Raw genomic sequence first — 23,619 nt, forward strand, 5'->3', positions numbered from 1 at the left:
ACCTATTGGGAAGCTGAAAAGCCCCGACCTATCTATCCTTAAAGTAGGTCCCTCTGGAGGCTCACATGTCTCTTGAGAATGCAGAAGTCCAAAAATACCCAAAATGCCAACAAAACAAAACAAAGCAACAACAACAACAAAACGGAGCGGTAGACAGAAATCACAAGGGAGTGGCCCACAGAGAAAGCAGTAAGAGATGTCAGTGGTCAGGGTTGGGGGGAGGTAGACAAAATGACTGACGTGTTCATTTAACTCCAGACAGACCAGGACACTGTGTGGACAGAAGTAGTTCAATGGGCTAAATTTGGTTTTAGGTGTGCTTCGGGGCTGTAACGCCCATGGGCCATGTCTAGGGTTGAGCTTGTATGGTCACTGTGGGATATTTAGTTCTCTATCTTGCTGTGGAGATCCTCTCCATGGGGAATGCACCTCATCTTCCTTGTCTGATGGCCAGCTCTGTGCCATATGTTCATAGTGAGCATGTGTCTTCAGGCTGCCCAGTGGTCCATTTCCCTAAACAAACTTATGAGAACTTTATATTGCTTTTGTCTGGGATCTTCATTCTTCAAACAGTGTCAGAACCTCAATTACTCTGAATGGTTTTCCTTTTATTTTGTGTTTTTAGTGAAAACATCGTGTGTAAAGCCAAATAAAATTTTAAAGTAAAAAAAAAAAAAAATTAGAAAAGAAGAAAAAATTCCCTTCCCTTTAGTGCTATCTTTGAAAGGACTTACTTTATCATATGCGATTATACTTGGAACAGTGTGCCAAGAATAAATGATTCTATTTGAGAAGATCTCCTCTGTGCTCTGGCACAGACTGCTTCAACTTAACTTGCTCCCAGCTCTAATTTCATTACTGAGAATTCATAATTCACAGGCAATTTTTAATAAAATACCCAACGTCAGATTTTTATTGCTGTCTATCAAATACTAAGTTGAATGAGGGGCCTTGCTGACCTTGAGAGGCTCATAGCTTATTGAAGCAGCCACACAAATTTTAGTGAGTCTAGGTGGCGGAGAATCGGCTAAATTTTCCTAGGTGAGTTACTTAAAGTTTAATATTTGAAATGAGTCTTAAAGAATGAGGCACTCCTTAAATGGAGAATATGAAGTAGATAAACAAATATGGAAAATACTACATAGTGGGGGGAAAAACTTATATTTTTCAATGAACTAAGAGAAATTTAGATCATGCTGACTTTTTGGTAAAGGTTAAATGAGATGTGATGGCAGGAAACACAAAAGCAAACGTGTCAAGGGCTGAACTGTGAATGAGTTTGCACAATCTCCTTAACAGCTGATGACCCAAAGGCTCTAGGAATGATTTACAACAGATATATTACCTGTGATTCAAGGATGCAGTAAGATTTGACCTGTGTCCTTCAGCAGTGAGAGTGAAAAGAAAAGATGCAGGTTAAAGATAAGGACACAAATATTTAATACTCAACTGCATTCCTGTGGTAACTAATTATGTTTAGGAAGGAGACTGGAAGCACAGAAGACTACCTTGCCTCTAGCTTTGGCAGCTGCGAGTGCTGCTAAACATTTAGACAGAAAAACCAGGAACATCTTTTAAGAACTCCCTAGCTGTGCTGCCCATCTCAGGATATGTAGGAAGTGTGTGTGGTCCAGCATAATAGCCATCATCCCAAATTTATAGGCAAATCTGTTCTGAGGGTGAGTATCTTTAGCTCTGTATGTATTTTTCTTAAAGTAGAAAAAGTATCATTGATGTTTTGCTATAAATGAATGCATAATCAAATCTTTAGAAGAAAAAAATTAAGATGACTCTAAACCTTTGTAAAATTTCAATGTTTTCCTCTCATTTTTATTCATAGCTATTACGGAGTTATTTATAAATGTAATTTTACAGCCTGCCTTATTGTTTAAACATAAAACTATGTCACAGCATTTTCAAGAAACAGTGTGTGTGTGTGTGTGTGTGTGTGTGTGTGTGTGAGTCCATGATATGAATGTGTTCATGTGCTGTGTGTAAGGAGTTATGCATGCACAAGTAGCCACATACATACATAAGGAGGCCAGAGCTCAATACTGGGTGCTTTCTCAATTGCTATCTCTCTTATTTTTTGAGGCAGATCTCTTCCTAAACCAAGAGCTCATGGATGTTCTAGGCCAATAAGCTCCAGAAACAACACATCAGTCTCCTCTCCTGCTTCTTCTCTGGGATCTGAACCAGGTCCTCGTGCTTGTGTGGCGCGTGCTCTACCCACTGAGCCATTTGCCCAGCCATTCCGACTATCTTTGAGAAAAAATATCACTTGTAACTAAAGCACATAAAGAAAAGGCCCTTTAGAAAAGACAGCCATATAAGACTGTTAGAAAGAGGGGCCAAAGCAATAGCTCAGTGGGCGCAGACAGTTGTCACCAAGCCTGAAAACCCAAATTCAATCCCTGGTTCTGCACAGTGGAAGGGGGAGAACCAACCCCATGTGCACTGTGGTGCCCTCAGCAAAATAAATAAGTAAAGTGGGGGAAATTAAGATGCCACTGTTGTGACTACCTGTAGTAGAAATCCTTAGTCTTTAGTTAAAAGGGAAAATTCCTATTAACTAAACGACAGGTTGGGAGGACGAGACACGCGAGGAGTCTCATTTGATCCTCGTTTTCTGTGGAACAGAAGAAACCAAGGTTCCTTACTTGGGTTCTTTGCATGAAGAGCAGGGATTCCAAACTCTGTCTGTTTGGACTTCTTTTCCTAACACACTGTGTTATCTTCTCCCCAGCCAAACATTAGGTGGAGCTCGGGAAATCCTGCAGAAGATGGGGAGGAAGGATTATAGAACCCAGAGCGGTCAAGGACACCACAAGAAAAACCACAGAATCAACTCATAGGGGCTCGTAGAAACTAAAGGGACAGCCATGAAGCCTGCCCGGGTCTGACCGAGGCCTTGGTGTTCTAGTGAGGCTCCTAGCAGTGGGAACAGGGAAAGGAGTCTCTGACTCCTTTGCCTACTTTTGGGACCCTTTTCCTACTATTGAATTGCCTCGTCCAGCCTTCATAGGAGGAGACATGCCTAGTCCTATTGCAACTTGATATGCCATGTTTGGTTGATATTCCTTGGGGCCCTGCCCTCTTTTTTTAAAGAGAAATGGAAGAGGAGTGGACAGGGGGAGGGGAAGAGAGTAGATGTGGGGAGCAAGGCATGGGATATATATATGAGGAAAGAAAAAATTTTTAAAGGAGTTCAATTTGGCTAAAGCATAAATTATGTATGGAAATTGTGGAATACAATCAATACCAGATAAACAAGGCCATTGTGTGGCAATCTAGATTGTAAAAAACGTTCTCAATCATGGTTATACATTATTAGACTTAGCTAGACTACTTCTAAAAATCCATATACCTTTGGATACTATTATACTTGAATGCTTGGTTTTAAAATTGGTGTTTGAGTAGCTGACTTGAATTTTACGGAAAAAAAAATGTTAAGTGAATTTGAACTAGGATTTAGATAGTATATCCAGTGATTTCTGATACGGCCCTAACTATACTTCTTCTATTTCATACCAGGTATTTATGTAAAGCAGTGTTCTCAACACCAGCAATTATCAAACTAAAATAGTAATCAACTCTGAAAAGTATTAGATATGCTATATATCCTGAAACATCAAATATTCAGTCAAGTTTTTACCCATGATTTAAAAGTAAATAAGCACATCTATCTCATTAGTGAATTTTTTAATATTTAATGAATAGTAAGTTTGTATGTACATGAAATAATTGTATTAAATGTCATTACATTATATATAATTAAACACATCCAATAAATTACTATGTCTTTAAAATGGTAAAATTGTATGTATTCTAAATAATTATTTTAAAATAAATTTCTTTTTTATTACTGCAAATATTTTGCTTATCTATTTACTTTGTGTATCTATATAACTAGAGTCGAGTTTCTCATGCTAAAAGGCTTGCTGGTGGATAAAGTGTGAGAAGCCACAGCCTAATAGTAATATACTAAGCAGGGACATCCAGGCTGCAGTGTGCAGATTTTCTTGGCCTTTGTGAAACATTCCTTCCTGCTGGCTCTCTTCTGATGTGGGGTCTTACGATCTATTATCAGCTATGATAGGTCACAAAATGTCTTTCTGAGCACTCTAAGACAGAAGGCAGAGGTGATTAAAATATGTTTTCAGTTTGTGTAGCTTGTATTAATAAATAGAGACTCTGCTTCCTGGGGCCTGAGTAACCCAACATGGCGGAAAAGGCCCTTCACCTCAGCTACTCATAAGCTGTTTCAGGTTTATCTCAAGAACCAGGAACAAAAAGACAAAACCTAAAGAAAAGGGGCACTTTCTGTTTCAGTATTTTTAAGAAATTTTAAATTTCTCTCTGTCTCTCTGTCTGTCTGTCTCTCTCTCTCTGTCTCTCTCTGTCTCTCTCTCTCTCTGTCTCTCTCTGTCTCTCTCTCTCTGTCTCTCTCTCTGTCTCTCTCTCTGTCTCTCTCTGTCTCTCTCTGTCTCTCTCTCTGTCTCTCTGTCTGTCTGTCTCTCTCTGTCTGTCTCTCTCTGTCTCTCTCTCTGTCTCTCTCTCTGTCTCTCTGTCTCTGTCTCTCTCACTCAGATTCTTCTCTCATACTATATACCTGACCAGTTTCCCCTCCCTCCACTCCTCCCAGGTTCTCCTCCACCTCTGTTCTCCCCCATATCCCTTCAGAAAAAAGCAGGCATCCAAGAGACAACAGCCAAACAGGACAAACAAGATACAACAAGGCAAGGTGAAGGCTCTCCTATTGAGGCTGGACAAGGTAACTCAACATAAGGAAAGAGTCCCAAGAGCAGGCAGAAGAGTCAGAGGCACACCCACTCCCATTGTTAGGAGCCCCACAAAGACACCAAGCTAATAGCCATAACATACACGCAGAGGACCTTGTGCAGACCCATGCAGGCCTCATGCTTGCTGCTTCCGCCTCTGTGATCCCATATGAGCCTTGCTTAGTTGACACAGTGGGCCATGTTCTGGTGTCCTCCATCCTCTGACTCCTACAACTTATTTGTTTTTATGTTATGCTACCTAGGTGTATGTATGTGCACCATGTGCATACCCCTGGAAGTGGAGTTACATGTGGCTGTGGGTTGCCATGTGGATGTTTGAATTAAATCTGGATCCTCAGGAAGAGCAGCAAGTACTCTCAAGTGCTGAGCCATCCCTCCAGCTCCTGGTTTAGCTTTATAAAGATAGTACCAAGGGTAGGGACTGGCGAGATGGCTCAGCCACTAAGAGAATGCAGTGCTCATACAGAGGAACCAAAGGCAATTCCCAGCACCCACACTGAGAGGCCAACGACCACCTGTAATCCAGTTCCAGGAGACTCAGCCCCTTCTCCTTGGCTCCACAGATACCTGCAATCACATGTGACAAACCTTTATGCATACATACACATATACACTTAATTTAAAAATATATCTTTAAAACATATAACAAGGAGTCTGGGGCTTGTGCCTCAGGAACCATGATGGAAATATGTGATGTGTCGCCCACCTCCCTCTGTCCTCCTAATGCTAATGATCAAGTGGCCCTTCAGCAGACAGCATCCTTTTTGCTGGCATAGGGTCTTGCCCAGATGTGATTCCTAAGCAGAGTGGCTGTTACTGATGGTGTGTGGGCGGCAATAGTAATCTGGCAAAATGAAGCAGTAATATAAAAGAAAACGATGAAATTCGCTAGGGAGGGTGGTTGATTCTTCCCTTCGCAAGATGTCTCACTGTATGTACCATGTGCTAATGCTTGACAGCACCTACACCTATTTTGGGCCATTTTAAAAATCCTCTCACACCTTGCCAATGCTTTACCAAATAAATATACTGTGATACTCCAAACCCTCTGTTGTGCATGGACTACACACCAGGAGTAGACATCATAAGACCCACTTTCTTTGCTCATTCACAAGGAGCAACGCTTAGCAGCTGAACCTTGACCATAGTTGGCAGTAACCGAGACCCACAGGCTCCACTTCTGAGTCCAGTTGTCTCACCGTCTCTCCATCGCATCTGTGGTTGGCTCTTCCGTTTTTGTTTTGATGCCTTCAAAGTAATCTCTGAGGGTTGGAATCAACTTCTTCCAAGATCCTGTTACTGTTGTTATTTTTTACCTCCTCCCATGAATCACACAGTGCTCTTAACAGAATCTAGAATGGTGAATCATTTCCATAAGGTTTTCAATTTACTTTGCCCAGATTTCTCAGAGGAATCATTATGCAGGGCAGCTCGGGCCTTACAAAATAAACACCTATCTTCAATAACATTTGAAAGTCAGAGCTTCTCCCTGGTCCATGAGATTCAGAATGCTCGACGGGGCGGCGGGTGTGAAAACTGCACAACTTTTACCGTACATCTCCATCGGAGCTCTTGGATGGCAGAGCCAATTGTCAATGAACAGTATAGTAATATCTGTAATGAAGCCAGAGCAGGTTCATGACTGGGAATAAAACAGTAATGTTGAGGGCAGATACCCTGCTATCTAGGTGGCTGTTCGCTTACAGAGCACAAGAAGAGTAAACCTCACTCTTGAGTCTTGAGGGCCCTAGTGTACCGGTCGGTGAGCATTGGATTCCACTTACAGTCACGGGCTGCTTTCACCCCTAACAAGCGGATCAGTCTGTCTTTGAAGGTAGGCTGTGGAAATCCATGTAGCCTGGAAAGCCTCAGATGGTAGTTTGTAACCTAAGGCTGTTCTGTCTCCATGGAAACATCTCTTCCTTAGTGAAGCCATCGGCAATGATCTTGGTGGAGCGTCTGGATAACTTGCTGCGGCCTATCCGTTGGCATGTGCATATATGTTGGGGACATGCTTTGGGTGTTTTCCTTAAGACTCATGAATCATAAACATTAAAAAAAATCTCTTTACTTCTCAGAGCCTTCACAGGAAGGAGGAGAGGTAGGGCCTTGCTCTGAATCAGGCTTTAGCTAAAAGGAATGTGGTGGCTGGTTTAGTGCTCTAGATTGATCACCAAATAGTCTCCCAGGCCAGATAAAACTGTTGTCACTTATTTTTAATTCTCTGAAGTAGCAGCACTCTTTATTTCCTTCAAAAACCTGTGAAAAAGATGCTAGGAGGTAGAATGCCTTCTCATGCTCACAGATTGACAGAATCAATATTATCATAAGCTGTTTATAGATTCAACAAGTCTTCCATCAAACGGCAGTGACATTCTTCACAGAACTAGGAACACAAAATTAAAATTTATATGGAATCACAAAAGACCCCAAATAGCCAAAGCAATCCTAAAGAGAAAGAACAATGCTGGATGCAACACAATTCCTGGTGTCAAATTTACTCCACAGAACCACAGTAACAAACAACATGGTACAGCCATAAAAACAGACGTGCAGACCAGTGGAATGAACGCAACAGGGACTCAGAAATTAACCTATACAGGACGAGAAGCTTAATGACAAAGGACATACATGCACCGCAGAAGAGACAGCTTGTTCAACAAATGGTACTAGAAAAATTAATTTTCATACATAGAAGAATGAAACTATATCCCTATTTCTGAGTCTGAAAAAAAAAAAGGAAATTCAAAATGACTCAAATAAGGTAAAACCTAAAGCTTTAAAACTACTAAAAGAAAAGATAGGCAAACACTGTGATGCAGGCAGATGTAAGGGTTTTATGAAAAGGGCTTGAATAGCACAGAGACTAAGAACAAAATTGTCCAATGAGATTACAAAATAATTGAAAAGCTTCTGCATTGCAAAGAAAAAGATCATCAGAATAAAAATATTTGCCAACCAAACACTAGACAAGGGATTAATATCTAGGATGTATAAAGAGCTTCAGAAATTCAACATCTGGGAAGCAAATTATTAAATTAACAATAGGCTAATGAACTAAACAGTTTTCTAATGCAAGGACCAGTAAATACTTTACGTTCAACAGTCTTAGCATTTAATTTCACTTTCCCCACACAGAACCCATATAGGCAATGATGTAAATGACATAGCTCTTCCTCAGTACCATAAGTTTGTAATATCTATGTTCTAATTTGTATTTTGTCACTGTGATAAAGGACCATGACCTAAAGCCACTTGGGGGATGAAAGGATTTATTTCATCTTATAACTCACAGTCTACCAAGAAAGGAAGTCAGGGCAGGGACAGAAGGTATGGACCTGGGGTGGTAACTGAGGCAGAACCACAGGGAATGCTGTTTACTGGCATGCTCTCTGTGGCTTGCTCAGCAGCCTTTCTGTAATGACACCACCACAGTGGGCTGGGCCCTCTTATATCAAGTGCCACTCAATAAAATGTTCCACAAAGTTGCTCAAGGGCTAATCTGATGGAGGCAATGCCTCCAATGACATCGCTCTTCCCAGACGAGTCTAGCTTGTATCCAGTCAAGAAAAAAACTAACTGGCCAATCTATATCTTTTAAGCTTTAGACAATCTGAGAAAGAGTAAGAATGTCTTTCCTCTGTCACTTAGTTGGTTCAAAATATTGCACAGGAAAACTACCCCTATGATATTGAGCTTATTAAATTATAGGCATAAAAATTTAAATCCCATAAAAACATAAAGCACACAAAGTGAAAGGCATTTTTTTTTATCATTAATATGCCTCCTGACTGTGGATTTTTAAAAAAGATTCAAATAGCCTCTAGTTGTCTGGAGGACTTGACATTATCTAGAGTTCCTTTAGAGCTATGTGTGTGGATTTTTATCTAATTTCGCTTCTTTACTCACAGTCCCAGATCCGGACCACACATGAATCAGGCCTAAATCTGTTACCTGAGCAGCCTTCTCTAGCAGACCTTTCTCTATCCAAGGGCCATGAAATCTTTTCAATCAATGCCTTCTTCCTTTTGTCATTCTTGATCTAGAGTTCCCCCATTCATAGGACTTGGGTAAGGACCATAAACTAACCTGATCACTTCTGCCAAGAAACTGATAAAGATACAGTTAATGAATCCTGCCTCCTAGAAACTATTAGAAGACTTATCTTTAAAGTCAGAAAACACTGATTTGTCTAAAAGGCATTATTAAGCCTCACAGCTAGCTCTTGTTTTTAATGCTGGCTTTACTCAAAAAAAAATGCTAACTGTGGGAGAGAGAATAAACACCTTATCTCATCCCTTCTCTTACCCACAAAGAATGCCCATGCCCTGCTCTCTGAATCTCTGAGTACACTAAGTTGTGGGGAGGAATTAGCATCGAAGACAGGATTAAGGTTGCTTATTACCTGCTTTAAACCGATGGCTTTCATCACTGTAGATTAATTGGAAGTGGCAAAGCAATCATCAGGTTATCAAATGAGGAAGATGAAAACAGAAGAATCAAAACCAGAGAAAGGTCAGACTACCTGATGCTGGGTCTGAAGACAGTGATGGGCATGAGCAAAGATGCAGAAATAGATTCTAGAAAGGAACAAATGGCATCTATCTTCTATGGATTTTCCCTAGACCCTCTGTAAGAGAATTTAGCCCTGATCATTCCTTGACGTTTGCCTGAGACTACTTTTGAACACATTTGAGACTTCTGACTCCAGGAAATCAAATTCATATGTGTGTTTAAAACAGTAAATTTGTTTTAAAACTAAAGGTTACTGCAGTAACAAGAAACATATTCACCTTCAAAATATGTAGAAGGAAACAGTACTTCCATGTCCTTAAAACATGTGTGTTGTTAGAGGCTGGAGAGATGGCTCAGAGGTTAAGAGCACTGGCTGCTTTTCCAAAGGTCCTGAGTTCAATTCCCAGCAACTACATGGTGGTTCACAACCATCTATAATGAGATCTGGTGCCCTCTTCTGGCTTGCAGGCATATATACAGGCAAAACACTATACTTAATAAAGAAATAAATCCTTAAAAAAGAAAAAAATCTTTAAAAAACATGTGTGTTGTATTTATTCCGCTAGATGATGTTGACACTTCATAGAAATTGCCTCACATGTACCAGATAATGATTAGAGAGCTTAAATAGACTATAAATTATTGTGGCTAAAGATTAAAAAGACCATCTAAACATCAGAACTATTAAGATATGGCATAAAAACAACATTAAATGTTTAACTGACAAATATATAATGAGTGGAAAGAAGTTATTGGCTCTTATTATGGAAACTGAAACAACCACCATCTTATTTGAGACTGGGGAAAGGATGGTTTGTCAAACGCAGGAGTGAACAATGACAAACATCAAATGTGAATGGCTCCTTATGAAAGTCTGTCTTTCTGGGTTACCTCACTCAGGATGATCTTTTCTAATTCCATCCACGTGTCTGCAAATTTCATAATTTCCTTAATTTTAATATCTAAGTAGTATTCTACTGTGTAAATGTACCACAAATTATCCATTCTTCAGGTGAGGGATATCTAGGTCATTTCCAGATTCTGGCTATTATGAATTAAAGCTGCTATGAACATAGTTGAGCAAATGTCTTTGTTGTATGATAGAGCATCTTTTGGGTATATCCCCACGAGTGGTATAGCTGGGTCTTGAAGTAGCACTATTCCCAATTTTCTGAGAAAGTGCCAGATTGATTTCCAAAGTGGTTGTACAAGTTTGCAGTCCCACCAGCAATGGAGGAGTGTTCCCCTTTCTCCACATTCTAGCCAGCATGTGCTGTCAATTGAATTTTTGATCTTATCCATTCTGTAAAATGGAATCTCAGAGTTGTTTTGATTTGCATTTACCTGATGACTAAGGACACTGAGCATTTCTACAAGTGCTTCTTGGTCATTCGAGATTTCTCTGTTGAGAATTCTCTGTTTAGTTCTGTACTCAAGTTTTTAATTGGATTATTTGGTTTGGTGGTGTTTAATTTCTTGAGTTCTTTATATATTTTTGATATTAGCCCTTTGTCAGATGCAGGATTGGTGAGGATCTTTTCCCAATCTGTAGACTGGCATTCCATTCTATTGCCAGACCCAGAAAACACACATGGTATGTATTCACTTATAAGTGGATTTTAGCCATAAAGTACAGGATAAACATACTACAATTCATAGACCCAAAAAAGATAAGTAACAAGGAGTATCCAAGGAAGGATGCTTAAATCTCATGGAGAAGGGGAAATAGAATAAATAGCGTAAGTGTTTGGAGAGAGGGAACAGGCAAGGAGAGGAAGCACAGAGAGAAATGAGGGTGGAGAACAGATCTGGGGAGAGGGGAGACAGGAGAACAGAGGGCCTACAGATAGAAGGGAAACCATGGGCAGGGGCATTTCTGTGGCAAGCTGGAGACCTAAGACAGAGTAGTCTTCTGGGAGTATATGGGTGTGACTCTAGCTGAGATTCCTAGTAGCAGGAGTCATGGAGTTTGATGAGAACACCCTCTAACTAGACAGAATTCTCAGTAGAGTCAGGAGAACACAAACCCACCTACAAAAACATCGATTTAACCTACCTACAAGATGTGCAGGAATAAAGATAGAGCAGAGATTGAGGGAATGTTCAACCAATGCCTGGTGCAACCTGAGACCCATGCCAGACACTATTAATGATATTCTGCTATGCTCACAGACAGAAGCCTAGCATTGCTGTCCTCTGAGAGGCTCCACTCAGTAACAGATCAAGACAGATGCTGAGACTTACAGCCAAACATTAGGTGAGGTCTTGGGAGTCTTGTGAGAAAGTGGCGGGAGGGAGACAGACAGAGATATGAGGTGACAAGAGCTCTGCAAGAAGATAGCCAAATGACTATGGCATTTACATAATTCCTGATTGTTTCATGGTTCTTCAAGCTGTATGTAGTTTATTTTATTTATGTGTAATAATATAAATGTATATGTTAAAAAAGAAATATAATAAAAAAGTAATAAAGAAGGAGGAGGAGGAGAAGGAGGAGGAGGAGGAGGAGGAGGAGAAGAAGAAGAAGAAGAAGAAGAAGAAGAAGAAGAAGAAGAAGAAGAAGAAGAAGAAGAAGAAGAAGAAGAAGAAGAAGAAGAAAGAAGAAGAAGAAGAAGAAGAAGAAGAAGAAACCAACAGAGCCAACTAACCAGGGCCCAGAGGGCTCTGGAAGCTGAGGACCAACCAAGAACCATACACAGACTGGACCTAGGCCCCTACACAGATGTAGCAGATAGGCAGCTTAGGCTTCTTGTGGGTCTCCTAGTAAGGGGAGTGGGATTGTCCCTGACATGGACTCTGTTGCCTGATTTTTTATCAATGCCCCCTGGCAGGACTGCCTTGCCAAGCCATCAGGGAAGAGGATATGTTCATCCTGATGTGACCTGATGAGCTGGGGTAGGTAGGTAGGGGGTCTGTCTCCCTTTTCTGAGGAATAGGGGAGGGGTGAGAGGCGAAGAAGAAGGAAGGGTGGAACAAGGAGGAGAGGAGGGAAGAATCTACAATTGGGATGCAAAGTAAGTAAATTAATTAATTAATTAAAAAATAAAAATGGTTTAATACTTTCCAAGGGGGAAAGAAAGAAACCCTGTCTTATATTATTTCACTTTCTTCTCATACCCTCCTCCGCAGTGAAGCACAGGGCTTGTCACTGATCTTATTTTGAATGTAGGGGCATGCCTACTTTCAGGAAAGTGCAAAATGATACCTCAAACTTAAAACCCCAACAATGTATTTAACTATATGTAAATGTATTTCAAATACTAACCCAAGGAAATCCTTCTTCCCCTCTGAACAAAGTTACAACAAATGTCCCTGCAAGACTGGTGAAGAAAGGGACTGACAGAATCTCAGCTGACGGGACAAGGGGAGCCTTGCAGTCACTTCTGCAAACTTTCTCTCACAAAGAATGAAATCGCATAGTTTCTGATGGTCAGGTGACTAAACACAGCATTCCATAGTGTACTCCAGCACATGGATGTTTTTACGTGCAAAGAAATGAGTCTGCTTTGCTCCACAAGGAGACTTGGTGCCCTCTGGTGTTTGATTTCACCTTTACAACCTAGTACTTCACAGCTGAAGGGCTGGATAGCAGCTAAGAATATAGGACAGATTCACAATTGTTTTGGTGGAAATTTTTCATCATGGAGTACTAAATATTCTACTTTTATTCTGAAGACATATGAGAAAAGCATTATTAGCAGGTGGGGCCCTGAAGGAATGAGAGGGGCATAAGAGAGGGGATTGAGGAGTAAATATGATCTAAGTACATTACATGAAGCTGTCAAGGAATAAATCAAAATTACTTTTACGAAGTTGAGGCCCTTACGTAAAAGAGTCCTTGTCTGTGTGATCTCTAGTTTCCCTTCAGTTTTGCAAGGAGAACAGGGGCAAGTGATCTAACATTTTGCAGCAAAGTAATGACTAAATAAAGCATGGTATTCGTAGAGCGCTATGATTTATTAATGTCTTATGAAATGGTAGACATACAAGATGGAATAGGAAGTTGTCTGTGATAACATTGCCAAGTGTAAGAGATAAAATCTAATTAAGAGGTTCAGCCTTCTATATAGCAACCCAGATGAACTATCAGCGAGACAGCTAATCACACTCTTAAATTTGGCATCTAAATGACTTATTTTTAAAGTTATTTCTTTAGGGTTTAGTTTTGCAGTTTGTATAACGTTGTTACCTTTCTTTGAAGATTTAAAATTAAAAGACTACTTTGTTTAAAAAGAAAATCCAGGTGAAGCCAATTACCGTTGATCTCACTTAGCCAAAGACAGTCCTTTGCTCTCCCGGAGAATGTTGGCAGTAAGGGGCTGTTACTGAGAGGCTTCACGCGTGAAAAGAGTGGGTACAACACCCACCCCAGCATAGGTACAGTTTAAGGAGATGTGAATTAGGACAATGTTTCCAAGATAACATAGAGAAACCCTGTCTCAAAAAGCCAAAAACAAACAAACAAAAACAAAAACACCCAATGTTTCTTATCAGCAAGCAGCTGTGGATTTAAAGTGTTCTATGGCCACAGCACCTGCATGCACCCAGTACTCCTAAAGGATAGAAGGGGAGAGATGGTTCAGTGAGGGAGAAACTCACGTGGCTAGAGTTTTGTCTTGGCTGGTTTGCTAAGTGAAGCCATATGTGGAGACTCAGGATGGAACACAAGGCAGCATCCCCAAAGCCACACAAGGTCAAAAGAGCTGAAGCCATGAGCTTGCTCTGCTCAGTCAACAGCGCCGAGCATCAGTTTCTGGATTAGCTCACTGACCGGCCTCACAAACAATCTAGGGTCCTTTTGTGGCTATCACAGTATATGAGAGTGCATGACTCATAAAGAATAAAGCATCATTCTTCCCAATTCTAGAGGGTAGGGGGGTCCAGTCAAGTCACTGGCATGTGTTCTGCTGAGGGCATCCTGGCTTCATCCTCACTTGGCAGCAAGTAGGAGGTTGAGAAAACAAGCTAGCCAAATTTTCAGAAAGAAAAAAAAAAAAGGACCACTGTGTTTTCTTGTTACTGCTTTCTGGATTTTAGACACTTTCGTTTATTTTGGAGATTATAATTTTATTACAAACATTTCTCCCTTCCCTTTCCTCCCTCCAAAATTCCTATATATCCACCCTCTTCTCCTTCAAGTTCATGGCCTTTTCCCACTAATTGTTGTTGCAAGCACATATGCACGTGTATACACACACATACTCCTAAATATAACCTGATGAGTCTTCTGATCATGTTACTTTTATGTATGGTTTCAGAGCTGACTATGCACTGGGCAACAAATCGGTGTGAATCGGTGTGCTCTCCCCTGGGTGAGACCACCTCTCCCATTGCCAGCTTTACTCATACTTTCTGTGTGTGGTTGGGGCATCACGGACTTTTCCCCATCTGGTTTGGCATGCCCACTGGTGTCACGTTTAGTCAACTCACATCTGGATGGTCATATTCGGGGGGGAAAAGATATTTTTAAGACCAGAGTTCGAGATGTGTACCCCTGAGCAGCCAGCCAGGTGCTTTCTATGTAGCCCAGCCTGGCTTCAAATGTGGACAATCCTCCCACCAATAATCCTCAGGATTACTTGAATGGACCACCAGGCCTCATTCAAAAGCCTCACCCCCAGGAGTAGTTAGGTGACATAAGCAGGACTCCAGGGATATAAAAAGATAAAAACAAAACAAAAACTTCAGTTGGGTGGTAAGGGGGTGAATGTAGACTGGGGAATCTGTGAGACGTTGAGGAAGTAAATATGATCAAAACATATTATCTGCAATTCTCAAAAAATTAACAAAATATCTATACCTAAATACATACATACATTCATACATACATACGTACGTACATACATACATACATATATATGAGGACTGTAACTCCAGGAAAGAAGCCTTCATGGCCTAACCTCCTGCTAAGGCTGACCTCTCAATCACTACACTGGCAGCAGATGAATTTTAGAGAGGGCCTTGCACAGATTAGCAACCCGGAAGATCATCCAGATCTCTGGTGTTCCTGTTTCCCACCCGGCTTCTGAGCAGGATGATGCTCACTTAGACAAGCCTGCCATTCTGCTTCCTTATGCTCTGCTGACCTAACAGTTCACATAAAGCAGCCCACACAGTAAATGCCTCATGCTGTAAGCTCAGTAAATGCTCACTGCTGGTGTCATCACTCTCGCCACACTTTTCTTATCGCCTCCTGCTCCCAATCAAAACTCAGCCTGTCAATGCCAAGTGGGGGAAAGCAGCCTGAATATGCAAAGTGTTACTTGCAAGTGAATATACCAGTTTTTAATACACACACACACACACACACACACACACACACACACGCATGGACACACAATCTGAAACATAATCTTTACAGTAAAAATTTCCAGGGCTCCTAATGGGAGTTCAACTTGCAGCCAGTGTCTTCCCCGTAAGTCATTCAGCTTGCCTTGGCATGAGATACCTGACTTATTCGTCCAGTTCATCCATGGGCGTCCATTTGCCAACCTTTACAGCTGGGCACACTGCTCCCGAGAACTGCCAGCAGCTCAGTGGCACCCACAGAACCAAGCATGTTTCTCACAATTGCATCACAATTCTCCATCAGTCATCAACTCCTCCCCCCCCCCTTTTCTCTGTAATGAACTTCCTTGTATTAGCACATTTCTTTCTACCCTCTCTCTCCCAAACAGCCTTGGTAGTTCATCCATGTGTGTTCTTGGATTTTCAGCTACATCCTAAGGTCTTCGCCAAGGCTATATGGTAAGTGAACTACGAGCCATAAGCATATGTATCTTCCCACTGCCTCGCACCTCTGAGGGGAGAATGGCATTTTATTCGGTACTGCAGCCTCCATGTGGAGTGCTGTTTCCAATGGAGCAAACCAGCAAATGAGCATTGTTTAAAGGAAGGAAAGGATGAAAGAAGAATAAAGGTATAGAATGATAAAAGTGTTTTCCTTGGCCATCAGAAAAGATAAAATAGGCCAGATGTGGGGGCCAGAGGGAGGTGGATCTGTATGAGTTTGGTGGTGGTCTAGTTTACATAGCCTGAGGTCAGCCAGGGCTATAGAATCTGCCTCAAAAGAAAAAAAAAAGGTGGTGTTAAAAAATATCTTTTAAATGTCTGTCAGATATATTGGGCCAGAAGGCTGAATGAAGAAGACAAGATCCTCCAATGTTATAGAGAGTTTTGGATGACTATTCAGGTAGAAATCTGTCTCTATCATCTTCTCATTTGGAAAGCTACTAACCTGCACTCCCTGCACACTCAGATAATCAAGTTTACTCCTTCTCAAGTCTGAGGGAGTTAAAGACCAGGTAGTTTAGTTTTACAATGAAGCCTAATTATTTAAGGGATAAGATGTTTTTAGGTCTAGATAGGTGTTCTAAATTGATAATGACAATATGTGATGGAGACTGATTTACATTCAGAAATTTAGATGCACCAAGATAGGAAAGATGTCTTCTTCAAGGCTGTCAAATACAAATAGCCAAAACACTAAGAATGTGACATTTATATAATTCCTGATTGTGTCATGGTTCTTCTTGCCATAGGTAATCTACTGTATATATGTGTAATAATATAAATGTATACGTACAAAAATAATTAAAAATAAAAAAATACATCTTAGGAAAAAATCTTTTAAGAAATTCTTATATTTTATCTGTTTAGTTGTGTGTGTTCATGCAACTGCACATGTGTGGAGATCGGAGGACAACTTGCCAGAGTTGGTTTTCTCCCCGCGTCTGTGGGATGGAACTCAGGTCAACGGGCTTGGTGAGCAGTGCCTTTACCTGCTGGGTCAGCTCACCTGCCAAATGTTTAGCTGGTGGGGATGGGAGGGGAGGGTTGTAGAACTTATTTAAGTTCTTTCAGCTTCAGTTTCTCTAGCCAAAGGACATAAACGGTAATAGAAATCACTTCATAAAATGGAGGCCAGGATACATAAATTTTTACCCATTTAAACGTGTTATTTGAACTGCCTATTTCCATTTCTCACATATCAATCTTGGATGGGCTGACTCTCAGCTACCTTACGGTACCTGAGTTCCAGAAACCCTGATTTGTGAAAAGAATTGATTTTTTTTTTATGTACTTCTGATATGTAACCTTTCATCCTAGTACTTTTGCGTGGGTGTGCCTCCAAACCATTTTCAGTGTGACTTGTACTTATGAGTCATCTTTCATAACTCTTCCCTTCTTGTGAGTAGAGTTCGATGTCCCCCTCTTTTGTGGTCCTAAGAAACCTTGCTTGTTGTTCTAATGCAGATTTCTTGTGGCCTACGCACGACGAGTTTTACAATGGGGACATCTCATCCAGAGTAGGTTGCTCGTTTCAATAAAGCTTCAAATCTGGAAAGAGCTAAAATGAACAAATAACAACAAAACATGCTATGGCTTAAGAAGATGCTAAGAATGTAGAGGATTCCATGGGTTTTGCACTGATTGATTGTAAGTAACCATCTTACGCCCCTCCACTTTATTTTGTAAATGGAATGTAAGAGCCATTGTACAAAAAAAAAATGGGGCTAGGATTATATGAAATAAATAAAAGTAGTCAGGAGAGTATCTGTCCCACAGGAAGGAGAGAGTAGCAGAATTGGATCTAGCTACCACTGTGGATATGTCCAGTTCTTTTTTTTTTTTTTCTGGTTCTTCCAGACAGGGTTTCTCTGTGTAGCCTTGGCTGTTCTGGACTTGCTTTGTAGACCAGACTGGCCTCAAATGCGGACATCCACCTGCCTCTGCCTCCCCAGTGCTGGGATTAAAGGCGTGCACCACCACGCCTGCTATGATATGCCCAGTTCTTAACTCCTGGAAATTGTCATTATTATTATTATTATTATTATTATTATTATTATTATTATTATTATTATTATTATTATTATTATTTAGCAATAGGCATTAAGTTAACAACCTCAAAATGGGGAGAGGGCTACTCGGGACAATCTGAATGTTCCCAGAGTAAAGACAGGGACTACAAAAGTGTCAGAGTGGACACTACAAAAGCAGACAGATGGCTCAGCAGTTGAGTGCTGCTGCTCTTCCAAAAGCCCCAGTTTCACCTCCCAGTACTCACATAAGCCAGCTCAAGTCTGCATGTAACTTTAGCTCCAAGGGATGCAACACCTCTTTTGGCCTCTGTGAGTCCCTAAACACTTGTGATAGACACACACGCGCATGCATTTAACATTTTTGGGAAGTGTCCTAAAGAAGATACAAATGTAAAACTAAGATCGGCAGCCCCATCGTTGCCAGAGGAACCATAAGGCAGTGAATGAAAACATGCCACTGCTTTAATAAGCTAAGAAGAGGTTCTGCCCCCGAACCCCACCAATTCCTTGACTTTACTAACATGAGGTGCATTTTCAGAGTTCTGCCTTGAGCTCTGTCAGATGATCAAATCAGATGGCCTTAGGCTGCTGCATTTGTGGGGCTTTCTGGGAGCAGCCACGGGGGAAACTGACTTAAAGATATGCCAGCTAGCATCCTCTCCTTTCTGAGGCAAAGCACTGCCAACAGGGATGCACTGCATCCGTACACATTTGTGTAACTAAAGAGAAACACATTTTATATCTGTAAGCGCCACCCCAAAACTCTGGAAGCAAATAATGACTGACATAGCAGGCCTATATGCACTTATAGGTTAGCCTTGTTTGGGATGCAAACGTGTAAATTTTCAATTTTGGGGGGCTCCCAACATGCTGGTTAGTAAGAGCAGCTTAATGATCTTTAACTGTCATTTATGCTGAATACTTGTTACCCTTTGGGGGTCGGAAACTTTGGCATGTGCCAAAGAAGAAGATGTCTCCATCATGTCTCCCTCCTGTGGAAACCTTAGATGCTAAGGCTTGCTTGGAGGAGAGCACTGCATGCTTGTCACAGTTTACCACGGAGGAATTAAGCATATCCTAAGACACTTCATGAAAAAGCTTATGCTGGACTTGCTGAGGATTTTGCCCCAACTAATGTTTTCTCCTCCTCCTCCTCCTCCTCCTCCTCCTCCTCCTCCTCCTCCTCCTCCTCCTCCTCCTCCTCCCCCTCTTCCTCCTCCTCCTCCTCCCCTCCTCCTCCTATTTTGTTTTTTTCTTCTCTGTGCAACAGACAGAGACCATTACAGAAAACTACAACCAACCAAAATGCAGGGCTGTGGAGCCAAGTCTCAGCAAACACAATGCAAGTCCTCTGCTTAAGGATCAGTAGTCATTGTGGAGGAAGAGGCAGAAAGATTCTAAGCAGCAGAGGACCAGGGAGTTTGCAGTGAGGCTGTGTCTCCTAGGACTGTTGGAGGCTGCACCCTTTCTCACCTGTCCACCTTTCTGCTATAATAAAACACAGCTGTGTTAGGCTCAAGTCTTTGAATCATTTTGGTAAACTACTGAATGTGAGAAGGGTATGCGAAACCTAAGATATAACCCCTAGTCTAATTCTGGAGAAAATATTAAACAAATCCCAGGCAAGGGATATATTTTCAAAACTGTCTAGGTCATGAAAAATAAGGAAAGACAAGTTATTCTATCAGAAGCACATTAACAAGACATGACAAAAATGTGATATTCTGAATGAGGGCTTAGAGGAGAGGGGGAGGGAGGGAGGGAGGGAGCGAGGGGGGAGGGAGGGAGGGAGAAAGTACAAAAGACAAAACTAAGGGAATCTGAAGTATGATTTCAATTAATTATGGCTAGTATACAATATTAACAGTATAAACATTGGGTATAGGTCTATAGTAACTTTTTGTACTATCTTCAAACTTTTTACATAAACCTAAACGATCCTCAAATTTTTTTAAAAAATCTGTATTTTAAAAAATTCCTGAGCATGTGTCATATACTGGGTACTGTGCAAGGCATTAGAAAATTTAGATCTGTGCAATTTTTTAAAGTAAAGACATAAACTCTATACAACATCTACCAAGCAAATGTAATTTTAAAATATAAACAGATAAATAAATAAAACTTAAATAAATATCAACCTTTTGAAGAAGCCCTACATGTTTTACATTAATAAATGAAAAGAGTGGTAAGATTATACTGAAATAATAATTTGACACAAATAAACATTGGTCTTTCTCAATACATTATTGGTGGTCATGATGTTTATTAACTTTATTAGTTTTATTCTTTCCTTAAAGACTAATTCATGAATATGATTCTGTATTAATAAAAAAATCAATAATTTGTGTCATTAAATTAAACTTGACACCTTTTCACTGCAGAAAATGAACATAGCATAATTCCTCATCAATGGATTATTTCTATAATTGTGAAGCACAAACAACCAAGTATATGTCTGTAGTATAATTTGTATCTAATTGACGATGATAAATTTAGTAACAAAAAATTAAATTGACTTCTCAAAAAACCCCCAAAAGACAAAATCATGTCTATGTGCAAATCCATGAAAACATACCAGGGCCTTTATGGTACGTCTATCTGGTATGTCCTACATAAACCTGAACAAGTAGGTCTTTAATATGATTCTTTCCAGCACCTTAGTCACATCCTTCATTAAGCAACACAATTAACCTGAACTCATTTAGATCACTAAGAAAGATGTATGAGAATTACTGTAGTGACTAAGTGATTTATTGTAAGCTTATATATACACACATGGGCAGATACATACGTGCACACACTCATGCACATACACGTGTACACACACACACACACACACAGACATACTGTCAGCTATTTTAGGATTTCATGCATAATACATCCCACTTAGACACATAAGGAAAACTATCTGTGTATAGTTTCCTGTGGCTTCTAAAGAAATATTTTCATGTCCAGATGCACCCCTTTCTGTCTGTCCTTAGGAAACAGACAGCTAAGGGATAATAAAATAAAATATAATAAGATAAAAATAAATGAATCAGAATACTACAAAATAAACAAACAGAAGGAAAAAAGCCCAAGAAAAAGGTACAGAAACAGAGATCCACTTGTTCTCACACTCAGAAATCCCATAAAAACATAAAACAAGTAGCCATAATATATATGCAAAGCATCTGTGGAGTAAAATGAATAAATAAATAATAGTAATAGTGTAATTAAAAAAAAACAGCCTTGACATGGCATTATGAGACAAGAAACAAGACACCATTAAGTTCATTTTCTGTTAGCCATCTGCTGCTGGGCATGTGGCCTACGAAAAAGTGTACTTTGTTTCTCTAATGAGACCCTGTGATAAATTTTCATTTGAAAGTGGTTAGCAATTGGGAATAAAATGACGGTATTTTAAAATTCATAATTTTCCTTCCCAATAGGCACACTAAGTGGATCAAGGAAATCTCAGATGATATTAGAAAATAGTTTGAATCAAACAAAATGCTAGGCCGGGCATGGTGGCGCACACCTTTAATCCCAGCACTTGGGGGGCAGAGACAGGCAGATTGCTGTGAGTTCGAGGCCAGCCTGGTCTACAAAGGGAGTCCAGGACAGCCAAGGATACACAGAGAAACCCTGTCTCGAAAAACCAAAATAATAATGATAATAATAATAATAATAATAATAATAATAATAACAACAACAACAACAATAATAATAATGATAATGATAAAAACAAAACAAAATAAAAAATACTAAATTAAAATAAGGTAATATGATATATAATATAGAATTAATATAAGAACTACAAGGAAATTTGACATTAAATACTTAATAGCTGAAAAAAAGTGTCATACCAATAACTTCCAATTATTTAGAAATTTAGAAAAGATGAGAAAAAATTTTTAAAGTAAATAAACAACAGAAGTTTTTGAAAAAATCAAAATAGAAAAACAAATCGCTGATCTTTAATTAGGATAAAATTAATAAACCCGAAACTGGGGGAGAAAGCATAGCGAGAGGAGAGACCAGAAGAACACAGACTGTAAGACTAGGAAGGGAAGAGAGAATCCTGGGAAGAAGGAACAGAGGAAGATGGAGAAAGACCCGAGGAGAGGAAGGAGAAGAAGGCAGCATGGGTTGGATGAAAGAGAAGCATGTGGCCGGCGTGGATGGGGACTTGGCCCAGATAAAGAACATTAGCAAGTATATGGGATTATGGATGGGAGGTAGCTTGACAGAAATTACTAGAAACATATGGTATGGGACACCTGTCCTACTATGGGAAGTAGTTTAGAGGGTTAATGTCTGCCCTGACCCAGGTTAACTAAGGCTATTTTAAAATACAACAGGTGTCTGTGTCTTAATTGATTGCTAACGGGTTTTACTGAAGTAATTACAGGCCTGACAATAACAATTATTAGGCCCTATTGACAATCAAAACCAACATCAAACAGAGAGGGAGGTGGGAGAGAAGCCATCCCCATGTGGCCCTGAGTTACGGGCCTGAGTACTCAACTTCTCCTGGGTTTAAAGATGATGGGATCAGAGCAGGCAGGGGATGAGGAGGTGCAGGGAGTGGTCTCCCAAGTCCGGCCCATCGGGCTGAGTGAGGCTCAGATTCATCAGAGTCACCGCATCAGATGATCCGCTAAATCATCGGAACGAGCTAATGGCAACAAAGCTATAATATATAAATGCAGGTTTATTTGAAGCAGTGTAGGAGGGGAAGGTAGAGATTAGACTGCCGGGGGGGGGGGTAGGGAAGGAGAGAGGGCAGGGAGGTGTGAAAAGGGCAAGGGCGCCAAACGAGGGATAAGTTCTTAAGTTTTTAATGTAATTAAAACAAACAGTACAAATGGAAAGATAATGAATGGGTTGAGATACCAAGTGTCAAGATACTCAGCAAGTTACAGATTTTCCTGTCATGAGGTCCTGCCCTGACTTCCCTCAGTGATATAACTCAAAGCTGTAAGCTGAAATAAACCTTTCCCTCGAAGAAGAAGAAGAAGAAGAAGAAGAAGAAGAAGAAGAAGAAGAAGAAGAAGAAGAAGAAGAAGAAGAAGAAGAAGAAGAAGAAGAAGAAGAAGAAGAAGAAGAAGAAGAAGAAGAAGAAGAAGAAGACGAGGAGGGGGAAGAGGAGGAGGAGAAGGAGGAAGAGGAGGAGGAAGAAGAGGAGGAAGAGGAGGAGGAAGAGGACGACGATGATGTCAATGACTAGGAAGGGAGCCTGGATACCCAACCCAAAGAACAGCACTGAGTGATGCTACAATGCAATGCTGGCAACTTGGTTACCTCTTTGAAAACAAACTACACAACCCAATACCAAACAGACAACCTAAACCACAGTTAAAGGCCCTCTATCAAAGCAATAACAAGATAGTTTTATTACAAATATGAGTGAAAATATTAATTCTCCACAGTCTTTTTTTTCAGAATACAGAAAAGTAGAATGACCACAGTACATCACAGAAAACTTCAGACTTGAA

General features: G+C 40.3%; 1 protein-coding gene across 4 annotated transcripts in view; it reads right to left on the reverse strand.

Annotated features, from left to right (window-relative positions):
* Nucleotides 1–23,619, reverse strand: part of Rnf180 (ring finger protein 180) — a 174,503-nt gene that overhangs the window by 102,092 nt on the left and 48,792 nt on the right. The gene's annotated exons all lie outside the window — the stretch shown is intronic.

This window comes from Acomys russatus, chromosome 30, assembly GCF_903995435.1.
Source record: "Acomys russatus chromosome 30, mAcoRus1.1, whole genome shotgun sequence".
In the NCBI taxonomy this organism is placed as follows: domain Eukaryota; kingdom Metazoa; phylum Chordata; class Mammalia; order Rodentia; family Muridae; genus Acomys; species Acomys russatus.